Here is a 6566-nt window from a genome sequence, read left to right as displayed (position 1 = left end):
AAAAAAAAAAAAAAAGAAAAACCAAGAAAGGCTGTCATCTGAGGCTAAAGTCACTACTATTAGAACTACTGGACCAATTTCTTCAAATCATAAATTAAGACCAATTCATTAAATGTTGTCAATAGTGGATTAACAGGCCAGGCACAGTGGCTCATGCTTGTAATCCCAGCACTTTGGGAGGCCAAGGTGGGAGGATCATTTGAGCCCAGAAGTTCAAGACCAGTCTGGGTAACACAGCAGATCCCATCTCTACAAAAAATAAAAAAATTAGCCAGGCAAAGGTAGTCCCACCTTCTTGGGAGGTTGAGGTGGGAGGACTGCTTGAACCTGGAAGGTCAAGACTACAATGAGTCATGATCATACCACTCCCAAGACCCTGCCGAAAAAAAAAAAAAAATAGTGCATTAACAAAGAACATCATGGGTGGCTCGGTTCCCCAGGACTAGCCCCCAAAGCAAACCAGCTTCATTAATGCAGTCTTGATTTTTACAATATGATTTGATTTGGTACAGTTTTATACATTTGCTACTATTGCAATTTCCAGAACAAGAGGGAAAGTAGGTAAAATTGAGCTTATGTGACTTGACATCAAAGATGGCAAAAATGATTTGAAACAGTTTGTTGTATTCCTAATAATGAGTAATAGGAAATTATTAAAGGAGTAAATAAATGAATATTTCCAACTTTGTCAATGAGTCTCAATTTTAAAAATGAGGCGTGGTCTGGACTCGAGTATGTTTTGTAACCATAGTTCTCATTAACTTTACTCTGTTACATAATGCAGACAGGGCGCAGGTATGCTCTGTAGGCATGCAGCTCCCTTTTGACAGTAGCTGCTGTTTCCTCTTCTAAAGTTACTAAACGTGCCACCCTACCACAGGACACTACTAATCTCAGTGGAACACAGTACATGTTTTCAAGAAACAAAAGTGGGAGAGACCAGGACAAAGGGCTGCATTCAGAGCCCAGAGAAGAGATAGTCATCCCCCACCTCTGCCCTCTGCCTCCTGGTTTAAGCAATTCTCCTGGTTCAGCCTCCCAAGTAGATGGCACTACAGGTGCCTGCCACCGTGTCTGGCTAAAAATTCTACTTTTGGTAGACAGAGGGTTTTACCATACTGGCTAGGCTGGCTTCTAACTCCTGACCTCAAGTGATCTGCCCACTTCTGCCTCCCAAACTGCTGGGATTATAGGTGTCAGCACCGCACCTGGCCCAAATGAGATTTTTTTTTAAATGAGCTAACCTAATAAAGAAGTTAAAGAAAGTCATTAAACAGCTTTAGTTTCCCTTTGTTTTCTCTCTATCTTGTTTCCGCTCTCTCTCACCCACCCCTAATTAATTTTCACTCAACTAAATATTCACAAATTTTAAAACATTTCTAGGATAGAGCCAGGAGCCCATGCCTATAAATCCAGCACTTTGGGAGGCCAAAGGCAGGCAGACCATTGAGTCCAGGTGTTCAAGACCAGCCTTAGCAACATGGTGAAACTTTGACTCTACAAAAAATACAAAAATTAGCCCGGCATGGTGGTGCACAACTGTAATCCCAGCTACTTGCAGGACTGAGGAAGAAGGATCGCTTGAACCTAGGAGGTCAAGGCTGCAGTGAGCCGATATCACACCACTGCACTCCAGCTTGGGTAACAAAGTGAGACCCTGTCTCAAAAAACAGAAAAACAATCCAGGCGCAGTGGCACATGCCTGTAGTCCCAGCTACTTGGGAGGCTGAGGCTGGAGGATCGCTTGAGTCCAGGAGTTCTGGGCTGTAACGCACTATGCTGATCAGTTGTCTGCACTAAGTTCGGCATCAATATGGTGATCTCCAGGGAGAGGGGGACCACCAGGTTGCCTAAAGAGGGGTGAACCAGCCCAGGTCAGAAATGAAGCAGGTCAAAACTCCCGTGCTGATCAGTAGTGGGATAGTGCCCATGAATAGCCACTGTACTCCAGCCTGGGCAACATAGCCAGACCCCATCTCTTAAAAAGATGAAAAACAAAAAACTGTCTACTAAGGACATGAACTTTAACAAGATACATGGCTTGGCATGGTGGCTCACACCTATAATCCCAGCACTTTGGGAGGCCAAGTCGGACAGATCACTTGAGGTCAGGAGTTTGCGACCAGTCTGGCCAATATGGTGAAACTCCATCTCTACTAAAAATACAAAAATCAGCTGGGCGTGGCGGTGTGCACCTGTCATCCCGGCTACTCAGAAGGCGGAGGCAGGAGAATTGCTTGAGCCCGGGAGGCGGAGGTTGCAGTGAGCCAAAATTGTGCCACTGCACTCCAGCCTGGTGCCTGGCGACAGAGTAAGACTCTGTCTCAAAAAAATTAATTAAATAAATATTTTTTTCAAAAAAGCAAAGAAACTAGGAGGCAGAGGTTTCAGTGGGCTGAGATCGAGCCTCTGTACTCCAGTCTAGGAGACAGAGCGAGACTCCATCTTAAAAAAAAAAAAAAAAAAATACACAACATACTCACAGGCCTCAGGGTACAGATGCCAGAAACAGTAAAGTAGCGGGTTACAGTAGCATCAGGTCCATTTTCAGGAGGAGTTGAACACCAATCCCAATAGTTCTGGAAGTTCTCTCCTCAACTACCTTGTGTTGTCCATGCTATCCGACCTCCATAGCTGGGGATTTCAAGGAGAATCCTTTACACAAGTGTAGTACAGTAGTTTGGCCTAACAGCAGGGCTCAGAGATTTATGCAGTGATACTGAGAAGTCTACAGAAACCCAGATTACAAATTTAACATTTAGAACAATAATAAATTGAAATAAGTACAATAAAATATCTTCTTCCAAGGGAAATTTTTAAATTAAAATAGATTTACATTATAGAAGGGACACACAAACCATCTCAGGTTGGATGATGAATTATGTCATATAGTGGATCTCTCTTTCAAAGGGCTTACTTTGGACCTATGCACCCAAATGTGCAATGCAGTCCTCAGCACCTCCCTGACCACCCCTATGACTCGGGGCATGTCACTCATACCCAAAGTGCTTAAGTCACTATCATTTTTTTTAAGAATATTATCTGGCACTTGTAAGAATAAGAAAAAGATGAGTATTTTCAAACATATCCAGACCAAAGACAACTTAACCCACCTTCACTGGTCTGGGTCACCATCAGCTCCTCACTAGATAAACACAACCATCCCAGACAAGATGCTTTACTTGTGCTCTGCCCCCCACAACACCAAATTCATTCTTCACCTAGGAGCCAATGTGATCTGTTCAAAATAATGTCACAAAAATAGCAAAAGAAAGAAAGAAACAGCGACCACATCTTCCTCTCTCACTTTAAGCCTGTCAGTTCTTCCCTCTACACTTAAAAGCCCAAATGTCGTATGATGGCCGGAGAAGCCCACTGACCACTTTCCTATTCCTCCCACCCACAAAACTCAGGTCAGCCTCCAGGCCTCTGGGCTTGCTATTCTTTCTGTCCCCATATCTTGAAAAAGCTGGGTTCTTTTTATCCTTTGAATCTGTGCTTAAATGTCCTTATCTCATCATCCTAAGATGCTCCCACTAGAATGTAAGCTCCACGGGGGCAAGAACACTGCCTGTTCTCCTCCCCCACATCCCTATCCCTTGCACCTGGCACAGTGTCTGGCACATAGCAGGCACTCTCCACATTTGGTAAACAACCAGAAATAAAAGAGAATAGGCAAGTGTAGAGAGAGAATAAGTCGGTTTGTGGTTGCCTGTGGGCTGGGGGTGATAGCAGGGAATGTGGAATGACTGCTTAATGCATAGAACTTGGAGGGATGACAAAAATGTTATGGAATTCAATAGAGGTGATGGTTGCACAATTCTGTGAATGTACTCAAAACCAATGAATTGCACACTTTAAATGGATGCAGTATATGGTGTGTATTATATGGTAAATTATATCAATAACTGTTATATAAAAAAAGAAAAGAAAAAACATAGAAGGAAAGAAGAAGGAAGGGAGAGAGAAATTGTGGTTAAGCTTCAGGTTAATAATTGTCTACAAAAAAAACTGACGAAATCTACGGATACTCTCACACCTCTGAAACCCATACCTGGATCTCCTTGGTTTCTATGAGCCACCTTTGGTTGGTTTTGACTGTTTTTAAGCCTTAGAGAACACAACCTAGTATAAACAGTTATAGTTAAAAGGAAAATAAGATAATTATTATTTAAGAAATCAAATGTTCCACATGGATTAACAAGAACAAAGATTTTGTAAATTTCTTCCTTTGGAAACAATGTCCCACATCATAAAAACTAAGAATATAAAGCCCATGTGACTGTGCTTCATTTAAAGCATCTGAGGATATTCACCTTTGCAAGACCTGCTCGGTGGGCTCCTTTAGACTCCCTGTATGCAAGGTATTTGTTGAACTCCCGGAACGCCTCCATGGAGGGTCTGAATGTCATTATCTTATAGCTGGGGTTCAGAGGGCTTTCCGTCTCAGCCACCTCCATGATGGCTCAGTCAGTGTCTGCAGAGAAGACAGTAGGGTACACAGAACTGAATTATTATGTGCTTTAGATCATTTTTCCCAAATACCACATCCAGTTCCCCCAGCAGGAACTCTTCTCTTTCAGTTACTCCCCATTCCCTTCTACCATTCTCAGGGAGACTCCCTCATCTCAACATGAACCCCTGAACAAACAAGAACCTCTAGTCACTCCAATTGCTAAGTTCCCTATTCCTGGCAGAGAGCTGCTGACCTGATTGTACCGCTGACCTCCTCAAAACCCTTCCAAGTAAAAATGAATTTTCTTTTTTTTTTTTTTTTTTTTGGAGACAGAGTCTTGCTCTATCGCCCAGGCTGGAGTGGAGTGGTGTGATCTCGGCTCACTGCAACCCCCGCCTCCCTGGTTTAAGTGATTCTCCTGTCTAAGACTCCCAAGTAAAGTAGCTGGGATTACAGGCGCCCACCACCACACCTAGCTACTTCTTTTTTTTTTTGAGACGAAGTCTTGCTCTATCACCAGGCTGCAGTGCAGTGACACGATCTCAGCTCACTGCAACCTGTGACTTCCTAGTTCAAGCAATTCTCCTGCCTCAGCCTCCCAAGTAGCTGGGGATACAGGCACGCACTATCACGTTCCACTAATTTTTGTATTTTTAGTAGAGATAAGGTTTCATCATGTTAACCAGGCTGGTCTCAAACTCGTAACCTCAGGCAATCCACCCACCTTGGCCTCCCAAAGTGCTAGGGTTACAGGCATGAGCTACTGCACCCAGCCATAAAAATGAATTTTCTAACCTTCCAAGTTTACAAAAGATGTTGCTTCTGCATACCAGTTCCAAAACAGACTCTCACTCACATGTGCACCTACACAAAAGCCCACTCTAGACTGAACAGAGAATGTTAAAACTCATTAGCAGAGTTTACTCAGGTGTGCTTCCAGATTGCCGTATCACGCCTTCCTATAGTAACTTACAAGCCATCCATTCAGCAAAATTGCCAGACACTGGGCAAGACACAGAAAAGAATGAGGATGGAGACAGAAAGGGATGAGGTTTGTCTTCACCTTTCAAGCTATCTAGAGGCTGAACAAACTTCCATATAAAAATGCACACAGGAGAGAGCTGGAAGTGGAGTTGGCCAGGTTATCCCGAGGGGTGGAGAAGCAGAGGCCCAGGAGGAGGGGGAATAAAGAAGAAAAACTGGAGCCTTACCATCAAACTTCGGAAGCAGAAGCCAGAGAAAAAGGTGGAATGGACAAGTGACACTGTGGACAATGAACACATGGGCCGCCACTCATCAAAATGCTGCTGTATTTATAAGAAATCTCGGGCCTTTGGTGAGAGCTCCACAGAAAGTGATGAGGAGGAAAAAGAGGGCTGTGGTCATACACACTGTGTACATGGCCACCGCAAAGGACGGCGTCGTGCATCGCTGGGACCGACCCCCACCACCCCTCCCCAGCCTCCTGACCCTTCCCAACCCCCACCAGGGCCAATGCAGTGCTAAATTCCTCTCTCTCCCACCATTCCTATGTCTGTCTGGCCCTGAATGTATCCATGTGGCTACTTTTCCAGCCCCTTCCTTCCCTCTCTTCTGCCTGATAGAGGGAAGAGAAAGAGAAGAGTGGACAGAGATCCTGGAATTCTGACTTGCTGCTATTTCAGAACCCAGGCTCCTGGGTTCCCCTAGTCCTCATTTTTCCTCCCAATACTCACCCTTTTCTCTCGAGGCATCTAGGCACCCTGGTCCCAGTCTCTTCCTTTTGTTCTCACTGCCAAACTGCCTGTCCTGGGATCTAGTTATCCTGGCCCTGCATTCTCAGCTTGAGTAGCGAACACTTAAACTGGGTTTTCTTTTTTGTGAAAGAGCATGCTTTATTGAGAAGCAGACTGCTGCACAGTGACTGACAGACGAAGGCCACCCAATGGGCACTTACACATCGTACTCCAAAAGACACAGGGTGTTTTGCTAATAAAAACCAATGGGAACAGGGATTCCGTTACCCCAACCTCATCCCTTTCAGGGATGGAGAAATCTCCCATTTTCCTGATGGCAGCTGTTGTTCACTAGAGATAAAGCCCCTCAGGGGTGCCTTCCTGTTTCTTATAAA

Source organism: Cebus imitator, unplaced genomic scaffold (genome assembly GCF_001604975.1).
Source record: "Cebus imitator isolate Cc_AM_T3 unplaced genomic scaffold, Cebus_imitator-1.0 Scaffold923, whole genome shotgun sequence".
NCBI lineage: Eukaryota > Metazoa > Chordata > Mammalia > Primates > Cebidae > Cebus > Cebus imitator.
This window is presented reverse-complemented; position numbering follows the sequence as displayed.